The following is a 14931-nucleotide window of genomic DNA, read 5'->3' on the forward strand; positions in this document are numbered from 1 at the left end:
GAATTCACATATTAGAGGGTTTTGTGAGAGTGCTTAGCACATGGCCTGTGTTATACAAGGGCCTGATATACAGGTTATTACATACAAAAGAAAAGGAACGTGCCTGTGTGGAATCCACTTGTGCATTCACTGCAACTATGATAAACTCATGGTAGAAATTTCTCAGGCCTGGTTTGTTTTTATCTAATACAATTGTACTGCCTGATACAACTTCCACTAACCACATGAGACTATTTAAATAGGTTAAAATGAAACAAAATGAAAAATTGTGTTCCTGCATCCCATTAGCCACATTTTAAGTGCTCCATGGAGCAGAGTGCAAAATGTTTCCATCATTGTGGAAAGGTCTCTGATAGCACTATCATAGACACTGAAAATCTCATCGAGGATGGTATTTCCTTCTTTGCCTTGGCTCCAAGGACACTCTGAGCTAAATGTTTAGACTTTCAGCAGGTAGACGCTGTGGGTTGCATCCTGTGTCACGGGGGTAAACAACTGTCCCTGTTGCCCGTCTCTGAGGGGTTTCCCAGAACAGGGGACTTTCAGTTTTAAAACTTGGAAAATTCGAAGAAAAACAGGCTGAGCTGGTCACCCTCTGTGTAATGTAACAAAATCACATCAAGGTGTCAGTGATAAGGCCATTAAGGCAGTGGTCAGGCATTATTTATCAGAGTATCTTTGGTGGTGGGGATGCTGGGCAGTTATCTTTTTAAAAGCCCCCTCAAATCATTTTGGGAAGGAGGCTGAGAGTAAATGGTTATCCTGAGGTCGAATGGCTGTGCTGGTTAATTGACCTGTCAGAAGGCAGAAGGGCTGGGAGGGAGTGGAGAGGGAAGGCCTCGTTTTTTCAGTGATTACAACCTGCCCCACCCCCCACTGCTTCTGGAGCTTAGTGTTTCCTGGTCTTGAGGGCACATTCCCCTGTCAGTCCATCCCTCTTCAGTGGGGCTCTGCTGAAGTTGGGGATTAGTCTGAAGCCCGTGCCTGTCTCCCAGGAAAACGAGTACTCTGGCAGAGCTCAGAGTGAGCAGCTGGTGGTAGACTCACCTGATGTTTCAGGAGAGGCAGGACCCAGGAAAGGTTCGGAGCCAGGCTGCCTACCTGAGTTTGAATCCTGTCTGTGACACTTACTAGCTGTGTGACGTTGGCAAGTTACCCTGTCTGTTCGTCAGTTCCCTCATCTATAACTTGGGCATACTAATAGTGTATACCTCAAAAGGTTGCTGGGAGGAATATACATCTGTTACACACACACACCACATTTGGTACAGTGCCCAGCATATGTAAACTCAACGGATGAGTAAGCTCAATACGTTCTCCCGTGGATCCCCACCACCGGCAACTTTCCCTGGTCCCAGATCCCAGTATATGCTCTGGGTCCGAAGGCCAGTGTCCTTCAAAGCCCTGGCTGGCAGTCCTGGCCTCCCTCCAGCTGGGAAGCAGACACGGGTGTCAAGGGACAGCTCTGGGCCGGCCAGGGTGTGTTTGTTCCAGGGCTGTAGGACAGGTCAGCTCAGCCTCTTGACAAAATCCTCTGAACCTGCAGAAGCGACTTTCTGCGCTGCTCAGGGGGCAGCTCAAAGGTGGACAGATTTGAGGGGAGAGTGTCCGCCTCCTGACGTGGGAGTCTGGTGGCAGTGCCACGAGGGTCGTGTGGGCCCTGGTGTCAGACTGCTCTCACCAGCCTGACTTCCTATTTCTATGACCTCTGAGAATCTGCCTGCTTTCTGTATTCTAGTGTGTTAGTTTGGGATCTTCCAATAGCAGAGTCCAAGAAGAGCATTTGGGTGCAAGTGGTTTCACTGGGAGGGGAGGAAGGGGGTGAGGGGCTAAAGTGAGGAGGAGAAGGAAAGCAGATTATTTCTGTGGACAGCTGGGGCTGGATCCCGCTGGAGACTTCGGGAGCTGGTGTGGAACACACCTCACCCGGGCAGGGTAAGGGAGCTGGGGTATGCATCCACCCTCCTCACCCCGCTGGATGAGGATTGGTCCCAGAAGCACTGGCTCCCGCAGATTCCCCGTCTCCCCCTCAGGCAGAGAGATCCAAGTGATTGAGGCTAGGACCCAGTGAGCCTGTACGGGGACTGCCCACTGAGGCTGCTGGTGACCCCAGGGAGGCGTGAGGGATCCAGGGGCGCTGGCAACATCTGCTGCGTTAACTTCTCCCACCTGTGAGTTGAGCACCTATGTCACAGGGCTGTTTTGAAGATTTAGACCAGTACACTGTCCAGTGGAAGGGCTTCCCAGGTGGCGCTGGTGATAGAATCCTCCTGCCAATGCAGGAGATGCCAGGCACACTGGCTCAATCCCTGGGTTGGGAAGATCCCCTGGAGGAGGAAATGGCAACTCCAGTTGCCATTCTTGCCTGGGAAATCCCATGGACAGAGGAGCCTGGAGGGTTACAGCCCATGGGGCCACAGAGTCAGACACAGCTGAACACAAGAACAGTTATATGTATGTATACATCCAGGAGAAAAACAGTGTAAGCCCCACAGAACATTTAAAATGTTCTGGTAGCCACACTGTGAAAAGCAAAAAGTGGCATTAATTTTAAAAATATATTTTATTTCACTCAAGTTTCTAAAATATTATATGTACATATATCAATAAAAGTTGTTAATGAGATACTTTCACATTCTTTATTTTGAATAGAGTATTCAAAATCCAGTGTGTACTTTTTTCTTCTAAATAGACTTTTTTTGGAAACTTTTCTTTAGGTTTGCATTGAAATTGAGCAGAAAGTAGAGTTCTGATATACCCTTTGCCTCTAGATAAATGCACAGCCTCCTCCGCTCTCAGGATCCCCCACCAGATGGTACATCTGTTACAATCGACGAACCTGCATTGACACATCATCGTCACTCAAAGTTCGTAGTTTATGTTAGGGTTCGTTCTCAGTATTGGACATTCTGTGGGCTTGGACAAATGTATAATGGCGTGTATCCATCATTATGGAATCATTCAGTGTTACTTCACTGCCCTAAAAGTCCTCTATGCTTGCTCTTCCTATTCCTCCCTTCCTCCTCTCTAACTACTGGCAACCATTGATCATTTTACCGTTTGCATAGTTTTGCCTTTTTAAAAACGGCATATAGTTAGACACATATAGTACATAGCCTTTTTGAACTGTCTTCTTTCACTTAGTAATATGCACTTAAGGTTCTTCAATGACTCTTCAGGGCTTGATAACTCATTTGTTTTCAGAGTTAAATAATAATTCATTGTCTGGATGTACCACAGTTTCATTGGTTCACCTACTGAAGGATGTTTGGTTGCTTTGAAGTTTTCGCAGTTATGAGTACAGTTGCAATGAACATCTGTGTGTAGGTTTTTGTGTAGATGTAAGTTCTTAGCTCCCCTGGGTAAATACCACGGAGTGTACTTGGTGGATAGAGTGGTAAGAGTGTGTTTAGTGTTTTACGATGCAGCCCAACGGTCTTCCAAAGCGGCTGCACCAGTTTTGCCTCCCACCAGCATGAATGAGAGTTCATGTTGCTCTGCATCCTTGCCAACATTTGGTGTTGTCAGTGTTGTGGATTTTGGCCATTTTAGGAGGCATGCAGCGATATCTCGTTGTTGTTTTAATTTGCATTTCCTGATGATACATGACATGGATCACCATTTCATATGCTTATTTGCCATCTGTGTGTCTTCTTTGATGAAATGGCTGTCAAGGTCTTTGGCTCATTTTTGAAATGGGGTTGTTTGTTTTCTTACTGTTGAGTTTGAAGAGTTCTTTGCATATTTTTATGCAAACAGTCTTTATCTGTTATGCCTTTTGCAAATGTTTTCTCCCAGACTGTGGCTTGTCTTCTGACTCTCTTGACATTGCCTGTCACACAGCAGAAGTTTTTAATTTTGATTCTGTCACCAACCCACATGAGCCTGGAACAGAAGTTTGGTGTCGTTTCCAGATGGAGACTAGTTTCAGCCTTAGGGTTCCCTGAGCAGAGAGGCCAGCCCTCCTGTGGCTGACTTCTGACCTCCAGAACTGTAGGCTAACAAATGGGTATTGTTTAAGCCACAGTTTGTTATATTTTGCTAATGGTTACAAAAAGCTGAGAGAATGGAAACTGGAGCAGATGAGGGAGCCAGGGCTGGAGACCATGTCTGTTTACTTGCGGCATTGCCCTGTCAGCCCAGAGCTTGGCCCAAACATTCTCTACCAAGCGGCCGGCTAGGGGATCCTAGGCATCTGTGCTCAGCCCCCAGGTCACCGCCAGAGAGCCTCCCAGCATCTCTGAAGCAAGAAATCCTACTGAGGGAAAAATCAGAGCAGGAAGAGCACCTAGTCTTTCCTTCCTCCCATTTTGCACGTGGGGACTTTGAGCAGAGCCTGACACTGTGGAGCGAAAGGAGCCGATCTCACAGCCCTTTGGAAGCCCAGCTCTGCCACTTGCCAGCTCTGTAACCTCGGACAAGTTCTGTCGATGCTCCGTGCCTCGGTTTCCCTGTCTGTACAGTGGGGGTGGGGTGCTTCAGACACAGGCAGATGACAGAAGAGTATTTGAGGCAGAGGAAGAGAGCGGGCAGAGGGTGGAGGCTGGTCTCGGGTGGCAGATGGGGCCGAGTTGTAGGTGCCAGGCAAGTTTGGGCCCTAAGGAACAGGGTTTTCGCCAGAGCAGTTTGTATCTCAGGAGGCTGGTGACAAAGGCCCGTCATAGCAACCCAGGCTCTGAATGGCAAAGTTCTTGGTGGTTGCAGTGGGGAGGGGCTGGTCTGAGGGACGCTGAGGGTGTAGCATAGACAAAACCTAAAAGATCTGAAAGATGCCTGAGTGCCTGCATGGTTTGAGGGAACAGACTGACAGCTATTCAGTGAACTCAGCCATGAGGAAAGGAAGCACTCAGGGGTGGACCCCAGACGTCTGGCTTGGGGAAGTGAGTGAGTAGGGATGCCAAGCTGAGCTATGGGAGTGAGGAGGGAAGGATGGGGTGGTGGGCAGAGCACGGAGGCCACAGTTGACTTTGGACAAGGTGAGCATGAGGTGCAGGATCTCCAGACAGAGCCCATCTTCAGGGCCCGGATGATCTGGTCTAGAGCTGGGAGAGAAGACTGGGCTGGCAACAGACCTGATGGCCCATTTGTGTGCAGGTGAAAATTGAGGCTGCAAGGGAGATGACCTCCCAGGGCTCTGTGAGGAGAAGTGGGCTCAGGGCAGCCCTGGGGAAGACGGACTGCAGAGCGGCAGCAGAGGAGAAGCAGCAGCCAGGGAGACAGGGGCAAGTCCAGACAGGAGTGAGTCATGGGAGATGTTGAGAGAAGAAAGTACTTGAGGAGGGAAGAGACTGACCGTGTCCAGTGCTGCAGAGAGAAGGAAGGGAAGGGGCTTCTGGGGTCCACAAGGGGGCCCTTGAGGACTTTGATCAGAGCAGCCACCATGCGGGGGAGGAAGCCGCGCTAGGCTTTGGAGGGCTGAGGGCTGGCTCGGGGTGAACATGTCTAGACCAGGGAGAGAGGATTCTGGTAAATAACTCCCCCAGTCCTCATGAATCTTACTGGTCAGATGGGCATCAATATAGGAGTCAGGGCTGCTGTTAAAACCCAAACCAATCAGCCATCACAAAAGCACCCTGTAAACTGAGGTATGGCTGCATTCTTCCGAAGGCACGTGGGGAAATGGAACGCTGTAAATGGTTGGCAATACCCGCAGTGACCAGAAGGTGGCAGCACCTCACCAAGTGACAGTTCATTTCACACGTCCAAGCCCTGCATTTCATCATTTCATTTATTTATTCTGCAAGAATTTTTTTTCCCTCACAACTGCTATGTACTGGGTTCTGGGCTAACACTGAAGAATCTATCTATGTAGATGATCTCACAGAGCCTGCATTTTAGTTAAAGAGTCAGATGACACAGATAAGTGAATTATCCTGATAACTGATCATCTCTCTTTATCAACAAAGCTTTATGTTCTCCGGGTTGCAGGATAAACGTTCTAGAATGTGTGAGGACTGAATATATTCAGTCCTCATATATTCCTTCCTCTTTGAACAATAGGTACTGAGTAGAACTTGGGTTCATATACTGGGTCCTCCACTCTGGGATGAGTTTACTTATTCACGGGACAGATTGAACATATTTTCCAAAGACGGTTGGTCCATTGTCCCCCGTCCCTTGTGAACTCCTTATACTGTGAATGTGGCGTTCCTCCAGTTGAGAAGAAGCGGTCTCTGTGTCATCCCCTAGTGGAAGGGTACATTGTGACTTCTGAGGCTGGGTCATGAAAGACAATCCAGCTTCCACCTGTATCTCTTCTCCTGACTTGCTTCTGAACTTAGTCTGGAAGGGTCAGAACACTTGCTGGGCAGGCAGGGGAGTGAGGTGGCGGGGGGGTGCCCTGCAGGCTGCCTGGCTCAGCATGGGAAGTCAGTGGAAGGGAAGTGTGGCTGGCTTCTTCAGTATTCCCTCCTCTTGCTTTCAGTCCTCTTTGCCCTTCACCCTCTCATGATGTCACCCCAGCCTCATTTAGGGTGAGGGGAGGAGAGGGAGGAGAGAGAAAGGGGCAGAGAGGGTGTTGGTGGTGCCCTCTGGGGGGCTGTGAGATGCCCAGATGCTGCCTCTTCCTCTTGCGGGGGGCTCGGCATTGGAGACGCCCCCTGAGGGCGCAGCATGCCCTGACCAGGGCGAAGTGCCTCAGGTGGGCCCTTTGTGCGCCTCCCTCTGCCCTGCCAGTGGTGGGGCTCGCAGTGGGCCTGAGTGGCCGCCTCACATGTGCACCCCAGTCAGCTCCAGGGAGCTCGGTCATGCTTCCTTGAAGCCCTCCTGTCAGACTTGAGGCAGGAGAAGGGAAAACCCTTTCCTTTAAGAAACCATCTTTCCAGTTTCACTCCTGGTCCCAGGCCCCCGCCTGCTAGCAGGTGATGGGCTAAAGGTCAGGAACCAGTTTGGTTGCCATTCTTCTGCACATCTTACACTTCACTCCTGACTGTGGGGCACTTGTTTTTCTTACCTCCTGGGCTTTGCCCAAAATCTTGAGATAGAAAATGCCCTTTGAAGAATTCTATTACATGAAGAATAGTTTTGCACCTGTAGATATTCAAAATGCACCTCAATCACAATGAAGATTATTCTAAAATAATCTTTTATTTTATTATGTTTATATTATCTTATTTATATTGTATTTATATATTATATTCATTTATTTTATCTATAATTTTAGCTTAAGCTAAAAACATCTGAAGAAGCAGCCGCCACAGGGATAAACTTTATCTCAACTTCTTTTGTAGATTTAAGCAGGACCTCCTAGAAAATACAGTTGCTATAAATCCTCTCTGGCAGGTTTACAGCCAGAAGGGAGACTAACCACTATCACAGGGATGAGTGACTGCTTAAACAAGCTTTATCTGGAACTGTCGTGCCTTCCATTTATTCTTCCACAGAAGCCCTTTCTCCTCCTAAGTATGTTGATAAACTTTTATCTTTGGTTGTCCAGGGAACCAATTCATCTGAAGCCTCCTTGGTAAATAAGCTTTGTCTTCTCTCCTATTAATTTGTCTGTTGTTAGTTAATTCACAGGCCTCCAACCATTGAACCTAGCCTGGTAGGTTGGTGGAGGGAAATTTTTTCCTCCTAACACATTCTTCTCCCCACCGCCCCCCCGCCTTTTTTTTTCTTTTCTGCTGCATCGTACAGCTTGTGGGATCTTAGATCCCCAACCAGGGATTGAACCTGAGCCCTCATCAGTGAAATTGCAGTGGAGTCCTAACCACTGAACTACCAGGAAATCCCCAACAGCACATTCTTCTTTTGACGACAAAAGTATGCGTGACAGTTGGAGATTTCCTCTCTGGTCCTGGAAGGTGTTCTCCCGCTCAGCCAGTCTCACTGTGTAGCGCAGGGTTCACTCCCCTCTCTCTCTCGTGCACGTTAATTGGATTAAAAGAAGGGATGGGAAAAAGGGAACATAAAAGAGAGGATACTGCTAAATTTATTACTTAGTAGAAATCACTGTACTTCCGGTTTAGTTACCTACAGTAAAGGGCTGATATGTTTTGGGAACAGCCACACAAAAGGGATGCTTTCTTGGTTCCAAAGTAGTAATGGCCAGAAGAGTGGGTGAACGACGCTGTTTTCATTCAGTCCTGTGTAATTGCATTTGAGTGGGATGTAAAATGTTACCGCGTGGCTGAGTACCCAGTGACTGGACGCCCCGCGCCACCACCCACCCCCCCCCTCCCCCCCCCACCCCCCCCTCCCCCCCCCTCCCCCCCCCCCCCCCCCGCCAAATGACCATCTTCTGTATGAGTCAGCTGGGCTGCCATAATGAAATACCATGGACCAGGTGATTTAGACAACAAGAATTCATTTCTCTAGGTTGCAGAGGCTGGAAGTCCAAGATTAAGGAGCCTGCTGATTTGGTTCTTTGGTGAAAGCTGCTTCCTAGGTTGCAGACGTAGGTGAGAAGGTTGTCAGCCTTCTCACTGTGTCCTCACTTTGTGAGGGGGAGAGAGAGCGAGCTCAGCTCTCCCCACCTCTTCTTATAGGAACACTAATCCTATCAACAGGATTACGAGGGTCCTGTCCTCATGACCTCATCTAAACCTAATCACCTCCGGATACCATCATGTTAGGGTTAGGTCTTCAACATACAAATTTGGGGAGACACGAATATTAGAGTGTAACAACTTCTCTACAAAGAAAAACTAACCAGTCAAAAAGTATTATAATGAAACCAATGCAAAATGTTTGTGATGCAATGTGTCATTTCTGGTTTTCTTCCTGCTATCTTTTGTCGACCCTTGATAGCATTAAACCCACCTTCTCATTCTGCTCCTGCCAGAAACTCAACCCATCCTCCCTGGGACTTACATGTTGAGTGCTCAGATAGAAGAATCATGTGTAGAAAAAATTCTGTATTTCAGTAGGTAACTCTGCATACAGAGTAAAGGTGTACCTACAATACACCTTTCTGGGTCTTCAGGTTCTAGCCCTGTTCAGTTTTGTCCCCATTTGCAACTCATCTCAACATTCCTTTACCATATAAATTTGTGCTGTGTTGAGCTTTGCTTAGATTCAGTCATAACATCTGCCTGGTTTTCTCAGATCATATGAGTAAAATGAATTCCTCATCACACGTTCATTTTTACTTCTGTAAAGAGAGTCATGGTTTTGCCTCCTTCTGAAAAGTATCTTTTAACACAGGGAAGCCTTTGTAGGGAGCAATCATCAGGACTCAGCTTCCAAAGAACCAACTAAATCTTTGAGCCTGTGTCTTGCTGATCTCGGGTCCTGACCACCCATTCTTCCAGATACTCCAGCCCCCAAACACTGAGGTCATTCTCCACTTTTCTTTTTCTACCCAGTGGTAGGCTTAACAGTGGCCCTCTGAAGATGTCCATGTCGTAATCCTGGAACTTGTGAACATATTCCCTTACATGGCAAAAGGGACTTTGCAGATGTGATTGAAGTAAGGATTCTGAGGCAGGGAGATTATCCTAGATTATTGAAATGGTTCCAGGATAACACCAGGAGGATCAAAGTCAGCCAAGGGAGATGTGAGGTTGGGAGAAGTTGGAGTGATATGCTTTGAAGATGGAGGAAGGGCCACAAGCCAGAGAACCCAGGCAGCCTCTCGGAGCTGGAAGAGGCCAGAGAACAGACTTGCACGCAGTGCCTCCAGAAGGGAGGCCTCACAGCATCTGGACTTCCGCGCCCAGAGACTCTTTTCAGACCTCCGACCTTCAGACCTGTAAGGAAACAAATCTGTGTTAAGTCTGTAAATTTGTGTTGATTTGTTACACAAGCAATAGGAAATGAATGCAAACACCATAGCAAATTATGTTGGTTTTATTTTCAAAATACAGCCAAGATTGACCACTTCCCAATTGTGCCACTGGCATCCTGGGTCAAGCCAGCTCCTTCCCTGGCCTGGATTGATTCAAAGGCCTGCTTTCGTTTTCCCTGTTGACTGGCCCTCCAGCCTTTTCTGCCCTCTGCTAAGTCGCCTCAGTCGTGTCCGACTCTGTGCGACCCCACAGACGGCAGCCCACCAGGCTCCCCCGTCCCTGGGGTTCTCCAGGCAAATGTCTGGAGTGGGGTGCCATTGCCTTCTCCGTTTCTGCCCTCTAGATACAGAATATGAGATTTCCATGTGCTGCCCTCTGGTGTTCACCTTTGGTGGTGTTTTTTTCTGGTGCTTCAATGGCTCCCACAGCAGCATTCATTTTCACTGTCACTTGAATTCTCCAGACAAGAATGCTGTAGTGGGTTGCCCTGCAATTCGGCTGGGCACCACCGAATTGGTGCCCAGGCTGCAGCCACCACGTGGATCACGGCTGCCGGTCCTGTAAGGCGCGCCGGAGCTGGAGTGGCTTTTCCGAGTTGTCTGCACGTGGGCAAGAGGGGCCTTTACGCCCCTACATTGGCGAGTCATTGGATGTGGTTGGCTCCAGGAAGAGGGTGGCACCTTGGGCAAGGTGGTTTTCTTCAGCCCTGAGCAACCCTTAAAGGAAGACTCACCTGAGAGCTTTCAGCCACCAGCATCCTTGACAGTCGGGTGAATGAGTTCTGAAAGGGGAGAAGGGGTGGGACTGGATGCCATCTGTCACAGAGACCTGTAATAAAAGCTGTGTCAGATTTGATCACTGCCCTGCTTAAATCCCTCCAGTAACTTACAATTCATGTGCAATGTGCCCCAGATTCCTGGCCACCAGGAACCTCTGACATTAACCATGCTCTTGGGCTCAACATGCTGTCACTATAGCGTTCTTTGTATTTACCCAGGCAACAAGTATCTATTGAATATTTTCTATGGACTAAACAGTGTTCTAAATCAGGGGTGTGCAAACTATGGCCCACAGGCAAAATTATGCAGCTGCTTATTTCTACAAAAACAGTTTTATTGAAACACAGCCTCATATATTTGTTTAAATATTATTTTTGCTACTGTGGCAGAGCTGAACAGAGGCCATATAGCCGCAAAGCCTAGACTATTTACTACTTGATACTTTACAAAAAATATTGGCTGATATGTCTTCTATATCTATATAAATATATATATCAAATAATAAAATTTATTCTTCCTCCTCTCTCTCTCTTCTGTCTCTCTCTGTATATGTACACACACAAAATGAGACTCAGATTGCAGCCACATATATAATTCTGTAAGTTTTCTAGCTACATTAAATAAGTTTACAAAATAGAAACAGGTGAAATAAATTTTAATAGTATATTTTATGTAATCCAGTATGTCCCAAATATATTTCAACTTAGAACCAACATAATAAAGTATCAGTGAAACTCTTTCCCTGCTTTTTACAATACAATGGCTTTAAAAGTCAATGTGTAGTTTACCCTTAATCTGGACTAGTGGCTAGTCAGGTTGGAGAAGGCAGTGGCACCCCACTCCAGTACTCTTGTCTGGAAAATCCCATGGATGGAGGAGCCTGGTGGGCTGCAGTCCATGGGGTTGCTAAGAGGGGGGCACGACTGAGCGACTTCACTTTCACTTTTCACTTTCATGCATTGGAGAAGAAAATGGCAGCCCACTCCAGTGTTCCTGCCTGGAGAATCCCAGGGATGGGGGAGCTTGGTGGGCCGCCGTCTATGGGGTCGCACAGAGTCGGACACAACTGAAGCGACTTAGCAGCAGCAGCAGCAGCAGTGACTAGTCACGTACTCACTTGCCACGTGTGGCTAGTGGTTCCTATATTGGAGGGCGCAGTTCTGGAAGCAGATGATGCAGCAGTGAATAAAGCAGACCAAATTGCCACCTTACATTCTTAATGGAGAGGAGAGACAATAAAATAATCAGGTAAAATAAATTTTATGCTTGATGGTGATAAGTGGTGATGTGGATTCTTGGGGCAGAAATTGCGTGTTTAAATTGGGGAAGATCACAGTGAGAGAAGTATGTGGTGAAGAATTAACCTCACTAGGAGGAAGATGGAAGCGGGGTGTTCAGGATGGGGAACACATGTATACCCATGGCTGATTCATGTCAATGTATGGCAAAAACCACTACAATATTGTAAAGTAATTAGTCTCCAATTAAAATGAATAAATTTTTAAAAAAGAATTAACCTCACCAAAGGCGACTCTGGCCTTTACCTCGCGTCCTGGTTGGTGTCTTTGTTTGCCTGGGGTATTTGGCCACTGGGCAGTCTTAGCAGTGTGACCTGTGATGGGGACTTTGGGTCGTGCTATGACAGTTCTGCCTCCAGAGGAGCTGGAGCCTAAAGGTATTAGCCGCCCTCTGGGAGGGGCTGGGGCTGCAGGTCAGCGACGCGGCCAGCATGTGACCCAAGCCCTGTTAGTACTCTGGGCACCAGTGCTCTGCGTGTTGTCACATTCTGTGGCTGGGATGAGGTCACACATCGCCCACAGCTCCACAGAGGGAACAAGGAGCATCTCTTTGGAACCCTCGTTGGCTCTGCCCTGTGCACTCCCCTTGGCTGATTTCATCTGTATCCCTTTCCTGTGATAAACCCTTCTCTGGGGGAACTTCCCAACCCAGCCATCGAACCCAGTTCTCCCACATTGCAGGCGGATTCTTTACCAGCTGAGCTACCAGGGAAGCCCAAGAATACTGGAGTGGGTAGCCTCTCCCTTCTTCAGTGAATCTTCCCCACCCAGGGATCGAACCCAGTTCTCCGACATTGCAGGCGGATTCTTTACCAGCTGAGCTACCAGGGAAGCGCTGTAATAAACCCTAACCATGATTATATCTGCTTCCTCTGAGTGCTGTGGGTCCTTCTAGCAAATTATTGAGGTGGTTCTGGGGTGACCCTGAACTTGCAGTTGTCAGAAGTGAGGGTGCTGTTTTGGGGTGCTGTTCTAACTGTACAGTTGATCCTAAAAGCTTTATAGACGTGACATCTGAGTAAAGACCTGAAAGAAACGAGGGGACAGCGGGAGGCGGGGCTGGACCAGGGTGGGCTACAGGGAGAGCGGAAGGAGATTCCTCCTTTACTCACTATTTTTTTCTCTTTTTAATCTTTAAATTATGTAAGTGCAATAACACATTTATAGGAGACTTAGAAAATACAGAACAAAGTTACATACAGTTCCACTCTATATTACAATTTTTTAAGTAGATAAATTTTTACTTGGAGTTTCAATATCAAACTCTCAAAAATTAATAGAATGAATAGGAAAGTAGAAGGATATAGTAGACCTGAAAAGCACAATGAACCAATTCAGCATAATCAAGATTTGTGTAAATTTCACACAGCAGCAGGATACAAATCTTTTTCAAGTTCCCATAAACTATAACCCAAGAGATAGTAGACCATATCCAGGGACATAAAACAAGATGCCAAAATTTCATGGTCTAAAGGTATTAGAATTATACAGAATCTGTTCTCCTGTCACTGTGGAATTATGTTAGGAATCAATATCAAAAGATATTTGAAAATAATCCACATATTTTCAAGTCTAATGTGCTTTACTTTTACCAAGAGAGATCTTTGACATAGCCATCAAAAGCCTCAATAATGTTAAAATACTGAAAAAAACACAGAAGGTGATTGCAGAGAAGGAAGTATTTTAAAAAGAAATTAATATCAAAATGAGAAATTAATATCAAGGATACTTTAAAAAAAAAAAAACCATGTGTTTGGAAATTAAATGTGCACTTTTAAATGATGGGTGTATCTAAGAAACCATAACGAGGAAAATTTGAAAATATTTGTACCAGAATAAAAATGATACGTCTACTCACTGTTTTGATAAACCCCTGCTTGAGTAGCCAGATCTCCTGTTTTAAAGGTTCAGCGTTGGGGTTAAGGCTTCAGTTAAGATTTAGGTTACATTAGGCCACTGGGACTAGGCGAGTTGCAGTGCTTTGTTTCATTTAGTCCAGGATTGGAGTTGCAAATTCAACTAGGGTTGAGGCTTCAGTGTTTGGTATTCTGTGTTAGGACATTTACGGTTAGAGTTAAGATTAGTGCTCTGATGGAGTGTAGCTCTTGGACTCCTATGTGGCCAGTGACATTTAAGTTCCTGGCGTGTGCATTTGTATGAATTGTACTAAACAGCCAGGATAGATATACCCTCTTTTAATTTAATAATAGAAGTCAGCTGAGCATTGTTTTAGAGCTAGGATGCAGAAAACGTGCAACTTTGGAAATTATACCATATAAATCAGCCCAGTGAAAAATAAAATGAGGCAAGCATCTACAATAAAGAGGCATTTATGTATGGAACAATGATGAACAGTGAAACTGGTTGTAAATAGTTAAGTCTAAATGCTTTTGATAGTTTGAAAAAGGAAGAGGTTTGGTGTGAAATAAAAAGAATATGAAAGTAAGCCTACATATTTTTCCAACACACGAAGCCTTGTGGGAAAAGAAAGGGGAGAAGCTGCAGTGTTTGGGAGTTTGATGGTTTGAGAGGCAAACAGTAAGTAGTTGTTTATACAAAAAAAATTTTAAGAGTGATAAACGCACAAAGACACTCAGACCTAAGGAAAGGTGTACAACTAGGAGTAATTAAAAGTAAGCCTTATGGCCTAATGGTTAGGATTATAGACTTTCCCTGCCTTGGCCCTGGGTTCAGTCCCTGGTCAAAGAATTGAGATCCTGCAAGCTGAGAAGGGCAGCCAAAAGGAAACAAAAATAAGTAAACCTCTGTCCTAGAACCTTCTCTGCTTATTCCCTTATTTTGTTGGAGTACATTTCTAAGTATAATGAAGTGAAGTCGCTCAGTCGTGTCTGACTCTTTGCAACCCCATGGACTGTAGCCTACCAGGCTCCTTAGTCCATGGAATTTTCCAGGCAAGAGTACTGGAGTGGGTTGCCATTTCCTTCTCCAGGGGATCTTCCCAACCCAGGGATCGAACCTGGGTCTTCCACATCACAGGCAGATGCTTTACCCTCTGAGCCACCAGGGAAGGGTGTATTTATTCTACCCTCATGCTGCATTGGTAATTGGGCTGGGTCAGGAATTCTGGAACTTTGAAAGTTCAGTTTTTGTCTTCTAGCCCTTGGG

The 14931-nt window shown here is 46.4% G+C and overlaps 1 protein-coding gene across 10 annotated transcripts in view; it reads left to right on the forward strand.

Annotated features, from left to right (window-relative positions):
- CCR8 (C-C motif chemokine receptor 8) overlaps positions 1-14931 on the forward strand; it is a 144020-nt gene that overhangs the window by 27317 nt on the left and 101772 nt on the right. The gene's annotated exons all lie outside the window — the stretch shown is intronic.

The sequence above is a fragment of the Bos taurus genome, chromosome 22, assembly GCF_002263795.3.
Source record: "Bos taurus isolate L1 Dominette 01449 registration number 42190680 breed Hereford chromosome 22, ARS-UCD2.0, whole genome shotgun sequence".
In the NCBI taxonomy this organism is placed as follows: domain Eukaryota; kingdom Metazoa; phylum Chordata; class Mammalia; order Artiodactyla; family Bovidae; genus Bos; species Bos taurus.